This window comes from Magnolia sinica, chromosome 14 (genome assembly GCF_029962835.1).
Source record: "Magnolia sinica isolate HGM2019 chromosome 14, MsV1, whole genome shotgun sequence".
In the NCBI taxonomy this organism is placed as follows: Eukaryota; Viridiplantae; Streptophyta; class Magnoliopsida; order Magnoliales; family Magnoliaceae; genus Magnolia; species Magnolia sinica.
In genome coordinates, this window is record NC_080586.1 from 31,316,218 (window position 1) to 31,342,784 (window position 26,567).

The following is a 26,567-nucleotide window of genomic DNA, read 5'->3' on the forward strand; positions in this document are numbered from 1 at the left end:
TATGAGATATGGTTGACCATTGCATATGTTATTGGGAAGGTTGTGTATGGGACTCCCTGATAGACGGATTTGCCCCACATGAGAGTGCGGTATGTGTAGGATTGATGCATGACTGGATTGTATGACTCATGCATCTTGCATTGTGATTACTATACATCCTAACGACATCAGGGTCGTAGCCTCCACAGGCATATCGTGGATGGCTAGATGGAATACTGGAAATATGTTATTAGCATCGGGCTGCCATAGATGGCCCTGGGTAAAAATCCCTAAACCCTCTTGGTACTAGAGGACACCCCAATGTCGAGACCGAGTGGATTTGTATGAGCGTATGAGGGCCGTATACCAGTAGGCCGCGTCTCCCACTGTGTCGTGGTCGGTTGGGAGGGGGTGTGGCCTTACCCACCTGAGGGAGTAGGCATAGCTAGGCTGAGTTTGACCAGCTCATGAATGGGTCTGCTATCGACGTGCCGAGTAGATATTGGCTGACTACAAGCTAAGCAGATAGTGAGGTCTATTCCACTTACCCAGTTGTGTGCTTGATGGGGCAGCAAGCTGGTGGAGAGTGCACTAGACCCCGGTGATGATCCCAGAGATGAACTGTACTGATATGTGGACTTATTAAGTAGGAGTTGCATAGTCATTCATTCATTCATTCACTATCCACTTGGGCTGGTGGTGCGCAACGATTTGTTACATGTACCTTCGCAATGGCCAGGATTTCGGTTGGGGTGGGTGTCTAACCTGAGATCAGGAGCTTACCACATTGAGTCTGACTATCCAAATTAGGTATGGGAGTAGTTTGGATAGAAGTCCATTGTGATGGACCCCATAGCCTGCGATACTACGTACTACCATCCTGACTTCACACCCTAGCATGGTCATTCCATTCGCACCGCATGTTGCTTTACATCCGCGGCATATGGCAATTTTGGGTTATTGCGTTTCTGCATTTACATGGTCTAGGTATGGCTGACGCTATTTATGTTACTCATCAGAAATGTATATCGCGTTGCATCCTCTGCATCTGATATTTAGCGCTCTATGATTCCTCATTTGCATAGTTGATTTGTATTGCGTATTCCAATATTGTATGACTCATGGACTTACCAGTATTTTCGATATTATATGATTATGGCATTGTATTGAATACTTGGCACTTACCTTGTGCACACACTTAAACCACCCTCTAAGCTTTCCATAAGCTTATGCATGATAAATGAGTGCAGGTGATGTTAGGTTGCAGCAGTGTTGGGCTTGGAGCATACAACAGTCTTCTGGAGCTTGATTTTTTATTTATGTATTTCCCTTTCAGCATTGTACTCAAATGATTATATTAGTGGATATGTGATGGTGATGTTGCCTTTGTAAATTGGGTAATCTTGTGGTTATGCTTATTATGAGTTAATTGTACAAAAAAAATCCTCCTTGTAGAATCCCAGGATTGGAATCTGGTATACGAATGCTAGGAGCCGAGAATGGGGTATTACGGAGGCTGTCGACACTGGATTCGGCGATCAGGATTCCTATGAATCCGATTTTCGGGTTTGGGGCATGACAGCTGGCATAGTGTGGATGACAGGATTGGATACCTGAAATACTTATTTTAGCATGGGGTTGCCATAGATGTCCTGGGGTTAAAGTTCTTAAACCCTTATGGTACCAGGAGGATGCTTCAACGTCAAGACTGAGTGGATACATGAGCGCATGAGGGCCATATACCAGTAGGTTGCGTCTCTCACTGTGTTGTGGTCAGTTGGAAGGGGGTGTGGCTTACCCACCCAAGTGATGAGGCAATGACTAGGCTGCGTCTGACCCAACTTAAGGAATGGGTCCGCTATCGACAAGTCAAGCCCGATACTAACAAGAGGATAGTGAGGTCTCTTCTACTTACCTAGTTGCACGCTTAGATGGGGCAGCAAGCTAGTGTTGAGTGAACTAGACCCCGGTGACATTCTAGAGATCAGCTGTATTGTTATGTGGATTCAGATGAAGACTGACATGCTTGCATTACATCTCACATATGACATTTGGCTACATAGGCCTTGCATCGCATGGCCTTGGCATGGCCGATAGCATTCATGCCTTACACCACATAGCTTTGTTACGGCTGATAGCATTTATAGACTTATCAGCATATTTTCGCATTACTTTGATATTGTATTCTTGACATATACCTTGTGCACACACTTACACCACCCTCTAAGCTTTCTATAAGCTTATGCACGATCGTTGAGTTAGTTGACGCTAGGACAACGCAACAACATTAAGATTGGAGCGTGCAGATATCTTCTGGATCTTTTGATATTGATATTGTATTTCCCTTATGCATTGGGCCTAAAGTTTTTTTTTTCATAGTAGATTTTGTGTTGGTGTTCTTGTTATTATTCGTAAGTTATGCTTATTATGAAATAAATTTATGTTGAAGATCCTCCTTCTAGGATCCTAGGATCGGAACCTTGTATATGGGTGCCAGGAACCGAGAATGGGGTACTACGGAGGCTGTCAGTGCCGGATTTGGCGATCGGGAATTTTGTGAGCCCGGTCTCCGAGTTTGGGGCGTGACATTCTACCTGATCAAGGCAGTGAGTTCATTGGTATTCGTTCCTATTCTGGGTGAATCCTAATCTTCTGCTTGATTAAGACATTGAGTTCATTGGCAATCGCCCAGGATTTAGAATTTAACTCAAACTACGACTATTTTGCTCAAATCTACTTCCATAAATTCGTGGTCCCAATCATTCTAAACGCTTGGGGGAATATCATGTATTATTAGGAAGTTTAAGTTTTAAATTCCTAAGATTGTCCTTGGGTCAAGTTCAAAGATTGTTCTTGTTTAATCTATGTTCAACTTGGTGGGTAATGGTTTCCCATGGTACCTAAATTTTTATTTCTAAGTTCAAACGACTATCTTATAAAGATTTTCAAGGGCCTAAGATTTTTCCGCTATGTTCTCCATTTTCTTTAATTATAAGAGAATCTACTTAAGTTCAAGTCGTTAATTCTCAACACCCTAACTTTGAGTCATTTAAGTTCGTATAGGCCCCATTCCCAAGGCTCGGTGTTGAGTGTGAAAGATTCATATTTCCCCCTAATTGTGCATTGGTTTTATACGCATAGGTGTGTTAAATTAATCTAATTAGGTGTGTTTTTCTATATGATGTGCATTGGAGAGCTAAGATGAAAAGGATGATTAAACCAAAGATTTAATGCTCGAAGAATGATCAAGAGGAGGATTAGATATATGGAGGATAATATTAAAAAATTCAAGTACCAAAGATTCAAGAAAACCAAGTGCTAAAGATGGAGAAAAGTTTAGAAAATCACATAGTCTAATAACAGACTTTTTGGTCTCACCAATGGTGGGTTCGGTCCGACTGAAGGTGCCAAAAACAATCCAGTAAGAAGCAGTGATTTTCATACTTAATTTAACTAGACTATTAGGTGCAACCGAAGTAATGTTTGGGGCCACCGAAGGTAGGCTTGGTGTGACCGAAAGGAGACAGAGAGTTTAGACATATTTCAGAGAAATTCAGTTGCAACCAGAAGAAACTTTGGCTGGATTTGATTCGACTTCAATACGACTAAAAGTGATCATCGATGCGACTAAAGCATAACAAAAGTGCATAATCTTAAAGTCAATGCAAAAAAAAACCTATTTAAAGGGCCGGTTTAGGTTGTTCCAAATACGAGTTAGGGTTTGGGGGAGAAAGCAAGAGGTTGCGGAGCATCTACGAAGTTGTTTTTCTTCTTCAATCTTTCGGTTCTAAGTTGTTTTTCATATTTTTCTTTGAGTTTAGTTCAACTATAATAATGGTTGGCTAAATATCTTAGTTGTGGCTAAGAAGTGAAGCTTATAGTTATTTTTAATGTTCTAGTTTGCTTTGATTCAATTTTATTTTTTTGAGAGATGAACAATTTAGTGATTTTAGTTTGAATAAAGTTTTAGTTTTAGTTTACTTTGATCTATTATTAACTCTGGGTACTTGGATGCTTGGAAAGGCTAAGATTGTTGGCTTATCTATTTTGTAAGGAATTGATTTGTAAAATTCATAAATTTATCATAAACTAAGGCACGATAGATACTTTGAATTTTCTACGATCAATAACTTGGTGCTTCATGTGGGAACTAAATCAATTGAAGTTTAAATCTATTTTGGGTTATGAATTTTAAATTAACTGCTCTATCATCTAGCTGGATAGGATAGGACTTCAATTTTAGTTGTGTTATCTAATTGAATCAAGTGAATTAGGCATGGAAAATGGCTAGAAGTGAATAATTGGCACTCAAGTATTTTATTTCATTAATTTTCTCTCTACATTACTCAGATTTTCATCATTGCTTCTTTTAATTTAATTTTCATAGTTAATTCTAATTTTAGTTTTAGTTCTAAATTTCTTTGAGAACTCACAATCATAAGTCTATGAGGATTCGTTCTCGGTCTCACCAAGTTAAAACTACATAACGACCTTGCACTACGTGCTAAAGGTTGTTGACGACGAGGCATATAAAATGTAGAAGTTTAAGAAAGGTTTTCGAGCTGGAATTCAGTCAAGATTGTGCACTTTAGACTTTGTTGACTTCACTGATGTTGTGGACAAAGCCATGCGAATAAAAAAAGATTTCGAGCGTATCGCTAGAACACATGTTCTTGTTCGAGGTTCGGCGAGTAAAGCTAGGTCACACCTTCCACATCGCATAAGAATAAGAAGAGGGTGAAATTCATGTCTCAGCCAACCTGATCTTTATATCAAGTTAAGCTCTATAACTATTGTGGAAAGCCGGGTCACTTCTTAAAACAATGTTTTAAGAAATTATGAGACAAGAGAATCTTTCCTCAGCGCGACAAGGAGATCCTCGTCCATCTATTCAGATTTATTCAAATCTTACTCCAACATCGTGACCTCAAGCACAAGGACATGTTTGGTTTAGGTGCAGATCAACCCTTATGCCATTAAGGATGCAATGAACGATAGATCGTGCAACTTAAGACCCAAGATTAGTAGCATGTGGTTTAGTTTCAATGTGATGTGATGAAGGTGCACCTAAACTAGCTAATAAATATGAAAGAACCTACATAATTTCATCTAAAATTCTCTTAGGAACCATTAGAGATACTAATGATCAGATTCAGAAATGATCTGTCCATTAGATTATCAGGAATCGATGAAAATGGAAAATTTCACTTGGCATGGCCCACCTAAGCCTTGAATCTACCTCATCTTTGACCAAATGTCCTAATAGGACCCGCAGAATCTAATAGACGAAGCAGATCTGTCAAAATCACCACTGTGGACCCCACTTTATGTGGTGCATGTGCACAGCTAGTGCACACCTGCGCTGCACCGAACCCGATAGGCTAGTGAATAAGGTTTGACTTAACCTTTTTGAAAGAGGAAGGGTTCCTCCTTTTGATATTTTTCCTGCCCGCAAGCGGATGAACAAATAACATCCATTTGGGACGAGGTAAGGCCACCTTCATCATCTAACCCAGTAATCCGAACTGTCCATCGTGATCGGACAGGAATTCTAACCCAACCTTAAATATTCTAGCACATTGAAACACATGTGCGAGATCATAAATCCCAGCATAAGCAAAGGACGCATGCGTTTGGTTTCTGAAAATGGAAAATTTCTGCGTTTTTCTTCCCACATTAGCAATTAGCATGCATTTACCTCCTGAAATCCCGACCCTCCACCTCAGCAAATCTCAGCCCTCCATTCCAACTTAGTTTTAGGGTTTCCTCAGCTATCAATATTGGATTTTTCACCGCCACAAGTGATCCCAAACCCATCAAATCTGGAGGAAAGCTTCGATGATTAGTGTGTCCCACAAGTCCATGGAAACCAATCCGGTCCTTCCAGGCATTTTAAATCAAACGTTAAACCGTCCAGTTAAAATCTGTCATGGATGGGTCCCTCATCTTCCCCGTTCATTGGAAAAACCAATCACCTAGTGATGGGGCCCATTCACTGATCTGAGTAGTCCATTCAATGGACTAGGGACCTAGAAGACCATCCCTGTTGGTCGATTAAAGTCATGCAAAGTAGTTGGATAGATTATGTACGAGTTTGAAAAAATACAGTTGTATGGTAATCGGATTTAATTTCAGTTAGGCATAGCTAATCCAATATTTAGGTAGCTCGAGTTCTTTAAGATAAGCTGAGTAAGAACTATAAGAAACCCCTTTTAGGGCTTATCCTTCCCAAAATAGAAAATGAGAGAGAGGGAGAGTCGTGAGCGTCGTTCTCTCCTTGCCACACCACAGCGAGCCGGGCTGAGTCCCAACTTGATCCATGTCTTTCAAAGGAGAGCCTGGTCTAGAAGAGAGAAGACAAAAGATAAAGAGGAGAAGGGGAGGTAGATGAGAGAAAGAGAAGGCGGGAGTGCGTGAGTGGCCGAGTTTGTGCCACACAAGGTGACTCATCTGAGGCATTGGTGCGAGTTACTGGTCAGGTTTGGGTCCAATGATCTTGCTGGCCAAGCATGAGGTGAGAAAGAAAGAAAGGAGAGAGAGAGAGAGAGAGAGGAAGAGAAATGAGAGAGAAAGGAGGAGAAAGGGCGTTACTGGTGCTACAGTCGTCGAGTCTCCTGGGCGATTCTGGTCAAACTGGGTCACGTCTAGTTGAGCCTAGATGTTGTTGGACGTTCCAGGAAAAGAAAGCAACATCAAAGGAAGAGAATAGAGGAGAAGAGGAAGAGGAAAAATGTAAGTGCTATATTATATAAAGCACACCTTAGTTGTCAAATTTCGTTTAGACAAAACAGCTTATGAAGTGGTCCGTCTAATGTGGGTCAAGATGGAAAGTTCAAGTCCTCACTTCAAGTCAAGCAAGTTCAACATCTACTATGGTTCAAGAATTTACTAAGTTCAAGTTCTACTACACTTAGACTAAAAGATCAAGCTCCATCTTTAACTACATGTTTTATTGGAGAATTAACTATAAGAACAAGTTTCGTGAAGTTTAAGCTTCAATGTTCAGTCTTTTCAGGTATAACAGACCCTAGAAAAACCTTAGGCTTAGGTTCTTTCAAGAGACAAACTTATATGAGTTTTTATACTTTTGTTAGGCTTAAGTTCGACTAGTCTAGGCTTAGGTTCGACTAGTCTAAGCTATGGCTCGATCAGTCTAAGAAATCTTCGACCAGTCTAAGTTTGAATTTAGAAAAATAAATTTTTCTATTGCTTCCTCTATCAGTCAAGCAAACTGCTGAACCAGTCGAAGAGGGGCCTTCGACCAGTCGAGGGGTGCTCAACTCGAAGTCTAGCAACTAAATTTTGGTACCCTCGACCAGTCGAATAGGGCCCTCGATCAGTTGAGCAAGGCCTTCGACCAATCGAAGAACCGTTTTATCCGATCGTGCTCAAATTTTGAAATTTTGTTAAACCTTAGACGAATCGAAGGAGATCTTAGATGAGTCGAAGTAATAACTTTTCAGCCTATAAATAGAGGCCTTCTCTCAATCCAAAATTACCAAGCCAAGCTAGTAAAAGCCTTCATCAAGAGAGAGAGAAGTCCCCATTATCTTCAAGTTATTGCATGGTATTTTTAATATTCTTTAATAGCTTTTTGTTTCAATTCCTAGATCTCTTCTTTTATGAATCTTATTTTATAAAGAGAGTAGATACTCTTCTTTGAGATCTTAAGGAATTCAAACAAGTGGCCTTTAGTTTAAATCAATTTAAAATCAATCTAGAACTTAGAACCCTTGTTTATGTGACTGGAAATTGAACAATTTACTTCAAGAGAAGCGGTTCTATAGGCTACATCAAGAGATACGTCTTCAATGTGAAGATAAGTATATTCTATCTTTTGTATTTTGGTTTCATTGAAATAGCCAGAAAATCTCATCTGTTGGTTTTTCTAAGATAGCCAAAAAATCTCAATGTAGGGTTTTTTGTTTGTGATGGCCCTTTTAAAATCACAACTGTATCAAGTTTTAAGGTGACCCTTGAAAACCTTGTTTATAGTGAAAGTCAATATCTCGTGGATAGTAATTATTGGGAGTAGATTAGGTGTGGTTGTTTGAGAACAATTATTGTACACATCGAACTACTATAACTCTTGGTGCTGTGGTGAATGTTTACTTTTTTGCATTTGTGGTGAATGGTTGTAATTTTATTTATGTAAAAGTGGTGAATGTTTATAATAGATAGTTTTATTGTCTCTTACTTGGTTTGAGATCTTGATCCTTACGATTCTTTGTGAAATAAGGTTGTCCTGCCTAAACTTTGCTTTGGGTGTAGGTTGTCCAACGAACTAGTTTGAATCAATTTTTCAATATTAGTGAGATTGAGTCTCCTGATTTATTTATTATTTTAACAATTTAATTTTATTTGGCATAGTACTATTCACCCCCCCCCCCCCACCCTCTAAGACTATTAAGCTTGCCCTTTTCAAAAAAAGAAAGAGAGAGAGTGTGGTTACCACATCGAGTCGGGTTGTGGCTGCCTTATGTCGAGAGGATTCAACTCGTCGAGTTCGAGTTTGGGCTGCATCCAGTTGGACTGAGTTGGGCTTGGGTTTGGTCTTATCCAACCACGCTGCTTGATCGTGAGAGAGATAGAGAGAGAGAGATTTGGGTGGTTATTGAACCTATCAAGTCAACTCAGTTGAGTTGTTAGGTTGTGTTTGGGTTTGGCTTGAGTCCAGGCCTTGTAAGAGTCCAGAGAAAGAGTAGAGGGAATGAAGGACAGAAAAGAAGGGAGAGAGGTGGAGCCGCTTAGTCATGATCGAGTCGACTCAGCCATCTATGGAGTTTTGCTGCCAAGTTAAGCTCTTTAACTCGCTGAGGCTGAGTTTGAGTTACATTAAATAGACCACACATCAAGTTCTCAATCATGTTGGATTCATGCTAGTGGAGGTGATCCGAGTTGAACCCATTTCAATCAAAATTTGAGGTGAGGACTCCCCCTTTAAGCTTTCCACTTAAATTCGTTAATCTTGATATGGATGATGTTTTAATATCTTACATTTAGTATCTCCTAAGTTATTTGATTAATTTACTTATCTCAGTATGCGAATATGCCAATCTGTTGCGCAATCGACTCATGTATTACATAATTAATATCTCTTTAATTTTAGCAAGCATGAATGATTTGATTATCACATGTTATCTCAAGTTGCAGAATTTGTTAATTAATTAGATGCTTGCCACTTGTGATTACTTGATGTATTGAATGAAATTTGTTGTGGACTTACCATCTTGTGGACCATTTGTGCCCTATGTGGCTTTGATCGCATATTTGCCCAACGTGGTTGATCACATATTTTCCCTATGCAGCTTCAATGAGATATTTGTCCATTTGTGGCTTTAATGGTTATATTTGTATAAACTTGTTGATTTCCTGGTCATTATGTGAATTTCGTCATGATTTCCAAGTGAAGTTGAAGTTCATATATTAATTTTCTAGTCACATTGCAGAGTTCATACGATTTCCAAGTAACGTCGAAGTTCGTGTGTTGATTCTCTCTTCATCTTACGGAGTTCAATTGTATTGTGATTTCCGAGTGAAGCTGAAGTTCATTTATTAATTTTTTAGTTACCTTAAGGATTTCATGTACAATATGATTTTCGGGTGAAGTAGATGTTTGAATGTTGATTTTCTATTTATCTTGCAGAGTTCACTTATATTGTGATTTTCGGGTGAAGCTAAAGTTCACAAGTTGATTTTCTAGTCACCGTGCGAAGTTCATATGATTTTTGGGTGAAGTTGAAGTTCATTTATTGATTTTATAGTCATCATGCGCAGTTCTATATTATTTTCGAGTGAAGTGGAAGTTCACCTGTTAATTTTATAATCATCTAGCGAAGTTCATGTATAATATGATTTTCGAGTGCAGTAGAAGGCCGTATGTTGATTATCTAATTATTTAGATACATTCGCTCGTATTGCATTACTACTACATTTTCTTAATGATGAAATTATATTAATTAGCTATATTTCTAAGAGTATAATTATGATTTTGAATTGCGTTGTTTAATATATCTCATGCGAACTATACTAGATTATGAATGATGAGTGTACAATCTTATATGATATTAGTTATTGCGATAGCTATTGACGCTATGAAAACATATCAGTTAATGAAGGTGAAGAGTGAGCCAATGTTGTTCGCTTGGTTGTTGGATCATATTAGGCAGTTGATAAGCTAGATAGGGTCCCTGTGGCCTATATTGAACTTCATCATTAGTTGATAGATTTTCATTTTTGTTTAACGTACTTTTGGTATTTGGGTTGTATAAGTCCTTTATGGGTGTGCATTTGGATTTTTATTATAAATTGAAAGTTTTTACTCAATGCATGGTTTATTCCACTAATAATTGCCGCTAACTCTTATCGATAACAAACATGTTTAAATTTAGACTTTAATTTTAAAGATTAATGCTTGGGTTTTTGTGAAACAAGCATTATACTTGAGTTTTGAAAATCGAGGTGTTACAGAGACGATTTCTTCGTGCTGAATTCCTTTGTTATTTATAGCCTTAATCAGGCTATCTACATCTTTCACATGTTCTGGTGGTTGCTATAACTGTTCACCATTACTTGACTTCCTCTACCATCTATCCCGTAACTCTCCTTAAGAATTGCTCCTCCGTCAGTCGCTTAAACAATAACGTGGCACTATTGGATATATTTCAGCTATTGTTACCAAGAAATCTTCTTCAAATCTTCAAATACACCATGCAGATCTATACAAATTATACGTAACCTATTCTAATTGACTCTCTCGAAGAATGATGATTGTTGATGACAAAATTTGGGCGGCTCTCCACTCCGTCTTCCGAACTTCGAACCACTATAACATCTTGAACCTACACACTTGGAACAAGCAATGGAGACCCTAACTAAGCAGGGGGACCCTCCGATGCCTAGGTCAGGTCAAGGGAATCTGGGTCAAAGTTAGTAGTGAGAGCCTAAGATGTTGCGTACCTGTAGCAATGGGGTCTCATCGTATTTATACCTGATTGTCGGATGGTTTGGGTCCATTAATCTCGGCATGATTCATTCAATCAGGAGGATTTTCGAATCGTGGAGATATTGTGCGTGATCCAAGGATCGCGTGGTGTGTCATGCGTATCTGCGGGCGAAGTATCCGGTAATGTCCGCTCATGGTAGTTCCTAAGTTAAGTAATTGATGTACCCACATTTCACCACGGCCTCGGCTCGGGACACCTCTTCTCTGAAGGAAGATGAGGATGAGGATGAGGACGAGGACGAGCCCTCGGCTCAGGGGTCCTTCTTCAAACAAAGCCGGAGACGAGGATGGGGCCTTGGCTTGGGCCGTCGTTCATTGGTGGGACCTCTCCTTACCCAACTTAGGGTTCGGCTCGGGTGGCCTTCTTTGGTGGAAGCTCACCTTACTCGGCTTAGGGTCCTCGTCTAAGGGTTCGCTCGGGCCCGACATGAAATTCTCTTTCTTAAACGTGTCTTCTATCATGAATCCGAACCAAATTCCAGACCGAGCGGAGCGTGACTAGGCTTCACTTATCTGTTAAACATTCTGGAGGTCTTCCTCTTCAGTAGTGTTAATCATTTTGAATATTCTTGTGGATCCGATTGGACTACAACGATGTTGGTCCTTGGGAACGTAAGGGGCTCAGATCTTCTCATAACAGAAGCCCCCTACTCTTCGAGGTCAGTCTTGGACTCGGAGAGTAATCACAAGGAAGATCAGCAGCCTCATATACTGGACCTTCCTCGCATGCAAATGTCATTATGGTTCTAGCATTTGAAGTGCTATCGCCTCAAGATTTCGTGCCTGCAGGTAGTCCTTTAATGGACGCGTGGCGATGGTGATGATTCTGAATAATGGTTGCTCCTATGATAGTTTGCCACGTATGCCCGGGGAGGCGTACACGCGACACTTCCCTTGCTCGGGCGCCGTTTCGTATACTGAAGCATGCCGTTCGATGCCAGAACCGTACCGCTTGACAGGGACTGGGCCAGTAGCGAATGGCCACAAGTGTGCTAGAGTCGGCTTGCTACGATTCGGCTGCGGCCATCATTCTTCGTAATTAATGCAAAGATTCTATATGGCCTTTATAAACTCCTTTCAAAACCGCCCATCCCACTTGTATTCTGAATTTGAGCATGTGTCGGAGGAGGCAATTTTCGGTGAGGACGATTCCGGTCGATTTGAAGTTTTCGGCAGGCGATTCCGATCGATTAAGCATTTCCGGCAAAAGCGATTCCCGGTGATCATTCGGTGAGTCTCTTTTAGTGTTCTTTTTACTTCCCTTCATAATGTCGTCTGATCTAGAGACCGTTCGGGATTATGATGATGACTCCGAGCCGGGGAGCTCTGATAATGGGAGAGGAACCTCAGAAGGCCCCTTTGACGTTGTACCTCTATTCCCTCAGCCTCGAAGACAGAAGGAGGTGGGGGCTCGGACTCAACGGGCTGGCAAGAAGAAAGCCGCCCGAGCCCCTCGGACCAAGACCACTGAGGCTGCTGAGATGCCCATGAGTTGGTGAGCCTCGGAGGTAGTCCTTAGAGGCTCCGTGCTAATGGAGTCTCAAATGGGGTGGATCCTATAATGCCCCGTATTTTCAGGACCCGAGTATATGACCTGTTTCCCAAAAACTTAAGTGTTAACTTATAAAGAGCCAAAGTTTACATATATTTTTTCTTTCATCAGAGTAAGCAGATGAGCGCAGTATGGACAAATTAGACACGAAGGAAATTTTCATTATCATTTAAATATATAAGAAGCTGCCCATAATGACTTATACAAACCAATGTCCCCATTCTTACAATACAAAATAAAATAATATTACATGTGAAATAAAGTAAGTTACAATAATCTTGGAATGTGAAATCCTGTAGCAACCTTGTGAACATGTAAGTGTCATAGTTTAAAGCCCTTTGTATTGTCAAATTTGTGGTGCCAAAGACTCTACTATGAGGCTTGCATATATGAAGAACAAAGCTCTACTCAAGATTAACTTAGTTTGACAAGCACTGTTCACAAGTCAAGACCCGAGAAAGTGAGATTATTTGACTAGATTCAAGAAGCTTTCAAGTTCAACCTCAAGATCTCAAGAAGCTTTCAAGTTCAACCTCAAGATCTCAAGAAGCTTTCAAGTTCAATCTCAAGATCTCAAAAAGCTCCCAAGTTTAAACGACATCAAGACTTCAAGCTCCATTACTTTCAAAGGTCACTCGTCTCTAAAGTTTCAATGTCCTTACTTCACTATTAAGGTATGACTGACCTTAGGTTGACCTTTAGAGTAGGCCATTTTGGATACATAATTCATATGTTTTATATAAGTGAGTTTGGTCTGTTCTAAGACTAGTCCTAGACTTTGTTCGACTAGTCCTAACACTGCTTCGACCTGTCTAAACATTTCCTTGATCAGTCGTAAGTTTATTACAAAAATTGAAAAAAATTTGTTAAGCTTTGACTAGTCCTAGGGACTGTTCGACCAGTCATAGGAACAGTGTCGACTGCATCTTCGACCAGTCATAGACCTACAACTCAAAGAACGGTGTTGAAATTCGGCCACTTACGACCAGTTGAAGGAGACCTACGACCTGTCGTGAAACTGTCAAATCTTATCGCGCCCAAATTTTTAAATATTTGTTGGTTCTACGACCAGTCGTAGAGGTCCTTAGACCAGTCGAAGATGTGATTTAGTCACCTATAAATAGAGCACGAATCTCAGAATAAATCAAGGAATTCAAGTTAATTTAATTCAGTCTTCTGAGAAATAAGTCGGTGCTCCATATAAGCTAAGTGTGCATATTTAATATTCTCTTTCTTTAGCTTTGTTAATTGATTTTGTTTCTTGTATTCCAATCTAATCTGAAAAGAGGAATTGTTGTTTTCCTTTTTCTGGAATCAAAATCAATTAGAGCTAGCCCTTTTGTTTTAATTTAAAATCTATTAGAACCTAGAACCATTATAAAGTGAGTATTAGACATTGAACTTTGACATTCAAATCTCTACTCCGACTTGGTTCTTCTGGGCTACTACAACGAAGGAGAAAATCAGGTATTTTACAATTTGTGTAATTTACATTGTTTGGTTTTATTTGAGGTAAAGCTAGAAAAATCTCAAAGTTATTGGTTATCTGAGGAGAGCCAGAAAATTCAAAAGTGAGGGTTTTTGAAGTGTGTAAGCCTTTTGAAAAAGACACAATTATGAAGGTTTTGGGTGAACCTGTGAAAACCTATTTGATAGTGAATGCTAATATCCCCTGTGTGAGGATATTAGGAGTGGAGTAGCATTCTGTGTGGCTGTTGTTTAACAGTTGGTGAACACACAGGCGAACCACTATAATTCTTTGTGTTGTGGATGTGTGAGTTATATTTCCTATCTTTTATCATTTAGAATTGTGGAATGTATATGTGGATGTGAATATTGTAAATTTTACATTTCAAGCACAGTGAGGAATGTTGTAATAATTTAGATTTACATTTCAGCATTATATTTTTGCTATCTCTTTATTACATTAAGCTTCAGTTTCACTATTTGTTCTAGAAATAAGGTTGTCCTACCATAAACTTTGGTTTTTGGTGTAAGGTTGTCCTTAGAACAATTTTTGTTTCTATTTCTCTATTTTAGGTTGCTTTCCATTTCTATACTGTGATTGGTGTATAGTGCTATCTATTCTTTGTTTCATATTCCGCAGTATTTAAATTTAATTTGGCATAGTCCTATTCACCCCCCCCCCCCCTCTAGGACATATAGCTTGGCCATTTCAAGTGGTATCAAAGCCTAATAGCTCGCTCTTATTGCTTTTTATTTGGATTTAATTCCTGAGCTAACGATCTCAGCTATATAAAAGATGTCAAATTTTGATAGCCTATCAGTCACTAGGCCTCCACCCTTTGATGGCTCTAACTATGCCTATTGGAAAGCCAGGATGAGGATCTTCCTCAAATCCATGGATGAAAGTGTGTGGCTATCCACAGTGAATGAATGGACCCCTCCTACCACTGAAGTAACCGGGATTGATGGTTCAAAATCTATGAAAATTACACCGTATTTCTCTTGGACCACACTTCAGAAAACTAAGAGTAGTGCAAATGCTAAAGCACTAAATACAATTACTTGTGCACTATCACCGGATGAATTCAAAAGAATTATATCCTGTGATTCTGCAAAACATGCTTGGGATATATTAGAAATGACACACGAGGGTACTTCAATTGTCATGAAATCTAAGATACAAATCCTCACAACTAAATTTGAGAAAATACGTATGGAAGAAAATGAAATGTTCATGGACTTCTATACCAGATTAAATAACATTGTAAACTCTATGTGGGGTCTAGGCGATAAAATTTCTGAAAGCAAGATATGTGCTAAAATACTACGCTCACTTCTTGAACGGTTCAATTCTAAAGTAACCGCAATCCAGGAACTTCGTGATACGGACAATATGAAGGTTAAGGAATTAGTTGGCTCATTACAGACTTATGAGTTAACCTTTAAAGCTTTTAAAGGTAAATCTATTGCTTTAAAAACTTCTAAAAATGGTTTTCATGAAAATGATTTAAACTCTGAGGATGATATGGCTCTTTTGGCAAAGAGATTTTATAAAAAAAATTAAAGTTTATAAAAAGCATTTGATAAAAAGAAACCTAAACCTAAAACTAGAAAATCTTTAAAAGACAGTCAATGTTACAACTGCCATGAGTATGGGCATTTGGCTAACAAATGTCCTAATAAGGACAAGTCAAAAAAGAAAAGTATGATGGCTACTTGGGATGAGTCCTCTGATTCTGAAGTCTCTTCTGAATCAGAAGATTCTGAAACTGAGTCAGGGTGTGATGTTAAGGCCCTTATGACTCTAGCCAAATTCACTTTTTTAGATAATGATGACTCGACTAATGAAGAAAATCTGAATAGTGAATATGAAAATGAAGATGATCTTCAAGATGCTTACAATGCTCTATACAAGGAAAGTTGTAAAATTGCTGTGAAATTGAAACTTCAAAAAGAGAAATTTTCTAAACTCAAAGAAATTTATGAATCTCTTATTTTAGAAAAGTCCCATATTTCAGACTGTTTTGAAAAGATAAAATGCGATTTAGATTTAAAAACCTCCCAGTTTGAAAATCTTAAATCTGAAAACGAACAACTAAAACATGAAGTCTCTTCTCTCTTGAGTTTAAAGGAAACCTGGAAATATGCCCAAGGTGATCCTAAATTAGAAAAACTCTTATCTGGATCGAGGAAATGTACGATCGATCCGGTTTAGCTATGACAAGAGTGTTCCTACTAAACCGAAGAATACTTCTCCCACGTTTGTAAAGGGAGAGATCTTAAACTCAAAAGGGAAAGATCAAATGTTTTCTAAAAACTTTAAATCTTTTTAAAAACCTAAAAGACATATCAACTACAAAAAGTAAAACCAAAGTCCTTTGGCAGAAAAGATAGTTGATCTACTTAAGGAGCTTCTAAAGTCTAAATCACTAGGTCATACTTATAACTCTTACAATTGAAAGATGACCTACTATCCTCCTAAACCCAAAATGGTTATGAAATGGGTTCCAAAGGTCACTTGCTTGGTTGCCCACACCGCTTTCAAAGCAACAAGTCATTCTAAGTGGTACCTAGATAGTGGATGCTCCAGGCATATGACAGGCGACAAGGCTTTATTCACCGATCTCAAAGACATGACTGACGGTTCAGTCACATTTAGAGATGGCAGCAACTGCAAGATTATGGGCCAAGGTACGGTTCAACTCTATAACCTTCCTTTGATTAAAAATGTGTTGTATGTTGAAGGACTGAAACATAATCTTCTAAGCATATCTCAGATTTGTGATAATAACCATAGTGTACGGTTTTCTAATTAAAGTTGTGAGATTCTAAATAACAAGGGTTTAGTAATACTAACTGGACGTAGAACGTCTGAAAACTGCTATATTGTTAGCGAATCCAACTCATCTAATCAATCATGTTACATGGTCCAAATAGACGAGACTGATTTGTGGCACAAACATCTTGGACATGTACACTACCGAAATTTACAAAGATTGAGCAAATGGGAACTTATAAGAGGTCTACCCAAACTACAAAAATTAGATAAAATATGTGGTGAATGCCAGATTGGCAAATAAATAAGGAACTCACACAAAAAGGTGAATTCCAATACCACATCAAGACCACTCGAGCTTCTCCATATGAACCTAATAGGACCTACAAGGACAGAAAGTCGAGGTGGCAAAAGATATATTTTGGTAATAGTAGATGACTTTACCAGATATACATGGGTTGTCTTCTTAAGGGACTAATCAGAAACCCTTAAAGAAGTAAAAAAGGTTCTCAAAAGGATTCAAACTGAAAAAGGTTCTCAAGTCAGAAAGATTCATAGTGATCATGGATCTGAATTTGAGAATAGCGGTTTTGAGAAGTTCTGTAGCGACCAGGGAATATTACATGAATTCTCAGCGCCCAAAACTCACAACAAAATGGTATAGTTGAAAGAAAAAATAAAGTGCTTCAAGAAATGGCTAATGTCATGTTAAATAGTATGAAGCTCTCTAAGAATCTTTGGGCTGAAGCAGTCAATACAGCTTCTATATTATTAACCGGGTTTACACTAGTAAAGGTAATAATAAAACAGCTTACGAAATGTGGTACGATAAAAAGCCTATTGTCAAATACTTTCGAGTTTTTGGCAGCAAGTGCTATATTTTACGAGATCGTGAATATCTGGAAAAGTTTGATACGAAGAGTGATGAAGGGATCTTTTTAGGATACTCTTTAAATAGTCAAGCTTATAGGGTTCTGAACAAAAGGACCGGTGTGATTCAAGAATCCATCAATGTGGTCATTGATGATCACTTAAACACACCAGTCTCAAATTCAGATAATGATGAAGTATTAGTAATTGATAAATCTGATATTTCATCTAATCAAACTGATTCTGAACTAAGGACTGTTCAAGATTATCCAACCACACAGATTCTTGGAAACCCTCTCATTAGTGTTCGTACCCGTAGACAACTTGAGGATATATGCAATTACGTATGTTTTACATCCCAGATAGAACCATCTAACGTAAAATAAGCTCTTGCTGATGAAAACTGGATTGTTGTGATGCAAGAAGAACTTAACCAATTTGTGAGAAATGATGTTTGGTATCTCGTACCTAGTCCTAAAGATAAACACATCATTGGAACCAAATGAATTTTCAAAAATAAGTCGGACGAACTTAGCAATATAATTAGAAACAAGGCTAGACTAGTGGTACAAGGTTACACTCAAATTAAAGGTATTGACTATGATGAAACCTTTGCACCAGTACCATGTCTTGAATCAATCAGACTCTTTATATCCATTGCGTGTTTTAGAAAGTTTAAGATTTACCAAATGGATGTGAAAAGTGCATTTTTAAATGGCGATCTGCATGAGGAAGTTTATGTTAAACAACCAATGGGTTTTGAAGACCCCAAAAATGTTGATCATGTGTATCATCTTAAAAAGGCACTTTACGGTTTAAAACAAGCTCCAAGGGCATGGTACGAGAAACTACCAAAGTTTTTATTAAGCCATAATTTTCAAATGGGATGTGTTGATAAAACTCTGTTTATTAAAAAACTTAAGGATCACATCTTATTAATATAAATCTATGTTGATGATATCATTTATGGATCTACCTGTACTGACATGACTATTGAGTTTGCAGATTTGATGAAATCTCAGTTTGAAATGAGCTTGGTTGGGGAATTGAATTATTTCCACGGGTTATAAGTAAAAAAAAAACCTAATGGAATGTTCATTTCTCAATCTAAATATGCTATGAACTTGATTAAGAGATTTAGATTTGAGAATGGTAAGAACTTTGATACTCCTATGAGTACAACCTTGAAATTCTCTAAAGATTCTGCAGGTAAAAATGTGGATCCAAAATTATATCGGAGTATGATTGGTAGTTTATTTTATTTAACTGCTAGTAGACTTGATATCGCTCTAAGTGTTGGTATTTGCGCTAGATATCAGTCTGATCCTAAAGAGTCGCACTTGACTGCTGTCAAGCGGATTATACGATATATTGTAAGTACTGTTAATCTCGGTCTCTGGTATCCTCATAAGTCTAGTGTTCAATTAGCTGAGTACTTGGATGCTGACTGGGCTGGTAATCTTGATGATCGAAAATCAACTAGTGGTGGTTGTTTTTATATTAGAAACTGTTTAGTTTTTTGGTTTAGCAAGAAACAAAGTTCTATATCACTTTCAACAGCTGAAGCTGAATATATTGCAGCTGGTAATGCGTGTACACAGCTTGTTTGGATGAAACGTATGCTAAGTGATTATGGAATTAAACAGGATTCTATGTTATTATATTGTGATAATTCTAGTGCCATAAATATTTCAAAAAATCCAATTCAGCATTCTCGTACTAAGCATATTGATATTAGATTTCATTATATTCGGGAATTAGTTGAAGAAAAGGTTATATCTTTAGAATATATCCCTACCGAGAATCAACGTGCTGATATTTTCACTAAACCGCTTGACAAAAGCAGGTTTAACAAAATAAAATTTGATCTCAGCATGTGCATTTTAAAATGATTAATTATACCTATTTGTATCATAGTGTATATATTTGTTAGTTTAGTTTTCAAATCCTGAAAAATATGCAAAAATCAGATTTTTTGGCTTGTACTCGACCAGTCGTGAGTATACCCACGACCAGCGTGAATCACGTGGAGTCACTTAAAATTTGGGGGAAATCTTCTTCTTCATTTCAACTTCACTCTCCAACGAGCCGACACACGACTAGTCAAACCCATCTTCCAAACTCTTCAAGGTTAGTGCTCCATTTGCATTTTGCTTCTAGATTTGTGTCTAGATTGCTTCTATTTCTCTCTTGGAGTTGTCTATTTCGAATTTAGCTGAGATTTGAAGTTTTTCTTTTGAGAAATCTGTTTTGAGAAAGCCCTTTTGTCAATCCTTTACAACTCTTTATATTCTTAAAATCCTTGTTGCATATGGCTTCTAAAGGAAGAAAATCAACGTCCCGTGGTCCGTCTTCTTCTTCTAGATCAGCCCTTATCACTAAGCGTCATCTTAGGGCTCCTGAGGACGATCCATCTTATGCTTGGGACATAAGATTGCGTAATATAATTATTGATCATCCAGTAGATATTAATCATGTTGCTCCTTTTGATATTTTTCCTATGCTCCAATCTGTAGGTTGGAATAACTTATTATTTTGGGGTGGGCCAGCATACCGGTCCATTGCCTAATCCATATTTGCATGCATATGTGCTTTCTCACTGAAAAATAACTTTTTCTATCTCCACAAGAGAAGGGACATTTGAACTTGATCGTCATTTGATTTCAGCCCTTATGGATATTTCAGTGAATGATGAGGGTATTCCCATCCATATTTTATCTGATAAACCCTCTGTCACTGAAAAACGTATGCTGACTAAGGACTTATGCAATTTGGATGTACAATGGACGCATAAAGGGAATGCGCTTCCTTCAAAATATTTGTTACCCAAATACAGAATTCTACACAAAATCTTTATGTCTAATTTGTATCCTAGTCGGGTAATAAATCTGAATTGACGTCCATCATGGTTCGTATTCTTCATTCAGTTGTCAGTGGTGTTAACATTTGTTGACCATCCTGATTTGTCACTTCATCATTCAGTTTCGACTCTATCCTGGTCACAGTGACATTCCTTTTGGATATTTGATGACTGTGTTGGCTACACATATGTCGGTCAACATGCCGGTTGGAGAGGCCCCTATCCATCATCTGATATTTAACAATTCTAATATCAATAAGATGAAGCTGGACTTCCTTCCTGGCCAAGGTGATGGTGTTAGCAGTGCTGAAGCTGAACATGAGGAAGACGCCGGTGATCTTCCTCCTGATGATATTAACATGGATGATATTTTTGAAGAACTTGAGTCTGATTCTACAAATGATCAAGATTATGAGCCTTCTTCATTTGATGCACGTCTGAGTGCATTGGATGATAAAGCTGAGAATTTAAATATTAAGATGGAAAACATGTTTGTTGCCCATGATTTACAATTTAAATATATGCGCAAATATCTTAGGCACTTGAACAAAGGCATGCATCAACTTGATCCTTCCATTCCTGCTCCTTCATCTGGGTCAGATTAGAATTTTTAAGATTACTGGTTTGTAATAACTTTAGTACTCCTAACTAGTTTTTGAGTTTGTCACTCTCTTTAACTTAGCTCAGTCTATGAATTATGTGTGTTGCTTATGCTATGTTCTCAAATCTTAACTAGTTACCTCTCATATTTCTCATTGCTTATTTCTCCTCAGCTATCTATTTTGTGCTTCCTTTGTCCTCTTGTGACAAAAAGGGAGAGTATGGATATGTTATGGATATGTATATGAATATGGATGTTGTCATGAGGAGGGAGTAGAGTAGCATTGTATTGTATGGTGTTTTATGAGTATGTTACTCAGGGGGAGTATGTGCAGAGGTGTGCAGAGGTGGACTGTATGTTGAATAATATTGATTTACTAGTCTGCAGGATGCCAGTTGATAACAACTGGTGCATGATTCTTTAATCAGATATAACAACTGGTGCATGATTCTTTAATCAGATATAACAACTGGTGCATGATTCTCTAATCAGATATTCTGTGTTATGTAACATATCTTAAAAGTGTGTTTTGTCACTAATTTGACAAAGGGGGAGATTGTAAGTGCCATAGTTTATAGCCCTTTGTGTTGTCAAATTTGTGGTGCTAAAGACACTACTATGAAGCTTGCATATATGAAGAACAAAGCTCTACTCAAGATCAACTTAGTTTGACAAGCACTGTTCACAAGTCAAGACTCGAGAAAGTGAGATTGTTTGACTAGATTCAAGAAGCTTTCAAGTTCAACCTCAAGATCTCAAGAAGCTTTCAAGTTCAACCTCAAGATCTCAAGAAGCTTTCAAGTTCAATCTCAAGATCTCAAAAAGCTCTCAAGTTTAAACGACATCAAGACTTTAAGCTCCATTACTTTCAAAGGTCACTCGTCTCTAAAGTTTCAATGTCCTTACTTCACTATTGAGGTATGACTGACCTTAGGTTGACCTTTAGAGTAGGCCATTTTGGATACATAATTCATATGTTTTATATAAGTGAGTTTGGTCTGTTCTAAGACTAGTCCTGGACTTTGTTCGACTAGTCCTAACACTGCTTCGACCTGTCTAAACATTTCCTTGATCAGTCGTAAGTTTATTACAAAAATTGAAAAAAATTTGTTAGGCTTCGACTAGTCCTAGGGATTGTTCGACCAGTCGTAGGAATAGTGTTAATTGCATCTTCGACCAGTCGGAGACCTACGACTCAAAGAACAACGTTGAAATTCGGCCACCTACAACCAGTCGAAGGGATCCTACGACCAGTCGAAGGAGACTTACGACCAGTTGTGAAACTACCAAATCTTATCGCGCCTGAATTTTCAAATATCTATTGGTTTTATGACCAGTCGAAGACGTGATTTGGTCACCTATAAATAGAGCACAAATCTCAGAATAAATCAAGGAATTCAAGTTAATTTAATTCGGTCTTCTGAGAAATAAGTTGGTGCTCCATATAAGCTAAGTGTGCATATTTAATATTCTCTTTCTTTAGCTTTGTTAATTGATTTTGTTTCTTGCATTCCAATCTAATATGAAAAGAGGAATTGTTGTTTTCCTTTTTCTAGAATCAAAATTAATTAGAGCTAGCCCTTTTGTTTTAATTTAAAATCTATTAGAACCTAGAACCATTATAAAGTGAGTATTGGACATTGAACTTTGACATTCAAATCTCTACTTTGACTTGGTTCTTCTTGGCTGCTACAACGAAGGAGAAAATCAGGTATTTTACAATTTGTGTAATTTACATTGTTTGGTTTTATTTGAGGTTAAGCCAGAAAAATCTCAAAGTTGTTGGTTATCTGAGGAGAGACAGAAAACTCAGAAGTGAGGGTTTTTGAATTGTGTAAGCCCTTTGAAAAAGACACAATTGTAAAGGTTTTGGGTGAACCTGTGAAAACCTATTTGATAGTGAACACTAATATCCCCTGTTTGAAGATATTAGGAGTGGAGTACTGTGTGGCTGTTGTTTAACAGTTGGTGAACACACAGGCGAACCACTATAATTCTTTGTGTTGTAGATGTGTGATTTATATTTCCTATCTTTTATCATTTACAATTGTGGAATGTATGTGTGGATGTGAATGTTGTAAATTTTACATTTCAAGCACAGTGGGGAATGTTGTAATAATTTAGATTTACATTTTAGCATTATATTATTGTTATCTCTTTATTACGTTGAGCTTCAGTTTCACTATTTATTCTAGAAATAAGGTTGTCCTACCATAAACTTTGGTTTTTGGTGTAAGGCTGTCCTTAGAACAATTTTTGTTTCTATTTCTCTATTTTAGGTTGCTTTCCATTCCTATACTGTGATTGGTGTATAGTGCTATCTATTCTTTGTTTTCATATTCTGCAGTATTTAAATTTAATTTGGCATAGTCTTATTCACCCCCCCTCTAGGACATATAGCTTAGCCATTTCAGAATAGTATCGGCTTGCTCTACACCTGCATCAACTATTACGGTTTGATAGCGTCAATGGCTATCGCAGTGAAAAATACCCTCTAAAATTGTACACTCATCATTCATAATCATATATAGATCGCAAGTCATGAAAATGGATATATTAAACAGGGCACTTCATAATCATGAACATATACTTATAACTTAGCAAATCAACAGAATCTTATCATAAGCAGAATATACTAGCAATCGCAATATAAAGGAATACATCCAGAAAGTCAAACACTCAATCCTACGACCTTCTATTGCACCCGAAATCACATTGTACGTGAACTCTGCAAGACGGCTAGAAAATCGATAAGCGAGCTTTTGCTCCACCCGAAAATCATGGTACAAGTGAAAAAGGTGAATAGAAAACCAACCTCTACTTCACCCGAGAAGCCTATCGTACTTGAACTTCGCAAGATGGCTAGAAAATCGACAAGTGAACTTCAGCTCCACCCGAAAATCATGGTACAACTGAACTCCACAAGATGAAGAGACAATCAACATACAAACTCTAGACCACCCGGAAATCATATCGTACGTGAACACCGTAAGATGGCTAGGAAATCGCTAAGCGAATACCTGCTCCACCCAAAAATCATGGTACGACTGAATACCGCACAATGGCTATGTATTTCTAACATTAACAATAGCCGCACTGAGATTGGAGGTGGCTGTTCTCCCTCCTACTGCACCAACTTGAGTCAGGGATGGCTTTGGTCCAGACATCGCTAGACATTCCAGTAGAGAAGAAAGAAAAGAGAAGGAAAGGAGGAGGGGAATAGAGAAGAAGAAGAGATGGTGTGGGACGTCCCCTTTTGGTGTAGCTGCCGAGTTGACTCGGTCCACCTGAGCTGAGTCGAGGCGCTGGCTAAACTGGATGGCATGGCAAGGTGAGTCCACCCTTTCTCTCCATACCGAAATCCTCTTGATTTCAATTAACATCGTTAGTGCTTCTATCATGGTTATGATTGTTAATGTTAGAAATACATAGCCATCGTGCGGTATTCAGTTGTACCATAATTTTCGGGTGGAGCGGATGTTCGCTTAGCGATTTCCTAGCCATCTTGCGGTGTTCACATACGATATGATTTCTGGGTGGTCTAGAGTTTGTATGTTGCTTGTCTCTTCATCTTGTGGTGTTCAGTTGTACCATGATTTTCGGGTGAAGCGAGTGTTCGCTTAGCGATTTCCTAGCCATCTTGCAGTGTTCACGTACGATATGATTTCTGGGTGAAGTAGACGTCAGTATGTTGTTCTCTCTTCATCTTGCGGTGTTCAGTCATACTATGATTTTCGGGTGGAGCGGGTGTTCGCTTAGCGATTTCTTAGCCATCTTGCGGTGTTCACGTACGATTTGATTTCCGGGTGAAGTAGAGGTTTAAAGGGTGATTTTCTATTCACCTTGTGAATTCCACTTGTACCATGATTTTCGAGTGGAGCTAAAGTTCGCTTATCGATTTTCTAGCCATCTTGCAGAGTTCATGTACAATGTGATTTGGGCGAAATAGAAAATCGTATGTTTGATTGTTTGGTTATCTCGACATGTTTCCTTGTATTGCGACTGCCAACATATTTTACTTATGATGAAATTCTGCTGATTGGTTTGACTTTTTTAACATGAGTATAACTATGAAATGCCCTATTTAATGTATCTAATTACATGACTTGTAATCTATATTGGATTATGAATGATGAGTGCATAATCTCAGAGGGTGCTCCTCACTGCGACAGCCATTGACGCTATCAAACTGCAACAGTTGATGCAGGTGTAGAGCAAGCTGATACTGTTCGCAGGGTTGCTACTGGATTTCACATCCCAAGATTGTTGTAATTTACTTTATTTCACATGTAATATTATTTCATTTGTAATTGTAAGAATGGGAGCATTGGTTTGTATAAGTCATTATGGGCAGCTTCTTGTATATTCTAAATGTAAATGAAATTTTCCTTTTTGCTGATTTGTCCACTCTACGCTCATCTGCTTACTCTGAATGAATAAAAAAATGTGTACTCGAATTTGACCATCCTTTAAGGTTAACACTCTAGTTTTCGGGAAACGGGTCATAAACTCAGATCCTAAAAAGTCAGGGCGTTACAGATCTACTCGAAGTTTCAGATCCCAGACTCCATTCAAATAAGGGCCCTAGAGCCTCTTGACACCGCTGGTGCACCTGCTGAGGGAGAAGTCGCCATTTTTCTCTGTGCGCTGCAATGTGGGCTCCGACTCCCTTTGCATCCCTTCGTCCGAGCCATAACAGCCTACCTCAGATTAGCTCCCGGGCAATTCACCCCCAACGCTTGGAGGGTGTAAATTTCTTCCTTCATCATATGGCGTCAAGTCAGAAATTCGGAGCTGACCCTAAAGGAGTTGATAAGCTTGTACGTGGTCAAGCACAATAGCCAAGAACCATGGTACTACTTTGCGACCTGAGGCAACAACGGGTCAGGGTTGGTGATGAATCTTCCGTCTTCCAATAAGGACTGGAAGAATAAGTGGTTCTGGGCTGTGGGCAAATGTGAGGTGCCAGCGGCAGCGCCCCTGATTTTCAAAATCAGATCGAACTTTAAGCATTTTCTTTTCCCTTTCACCCTTTTTTTCAGTCGGACTGAAGCTCTTTTTATCCTTGTAGATTTCCTAAGGGGCTTGCCTCTCCTCGACTCGGACCAGAAGAACTGTATTACCAAGGCTAAGGCGCGATCGGGGGAGCTTCGCTCTTGGTTAGACCTGATCACCGCCACCAACCTTCACTGGTCTGGGCTTTGCAAGTCCCAACCTCTCCCAACATCTTTCAGTAAGCTCCTCTCTTCTGTTCCCCTTTAGAGAGGTCAAACTTATTCATTCGGTTGCTGATTTGTTACTCTCTGTGCAAGCATGGTCGAGGCATCTGGTTCTCGGAGGAGGAAAGCTGCTCTAACGGCAGAGGAGATGCTGAGGGCTGAGACCCGGAAGAAGACCACCATTCGGAGGAGGCCGACCGCCCCTCGCAGGGAGGGCCCCTTTGGTCCAGTTTGTCTT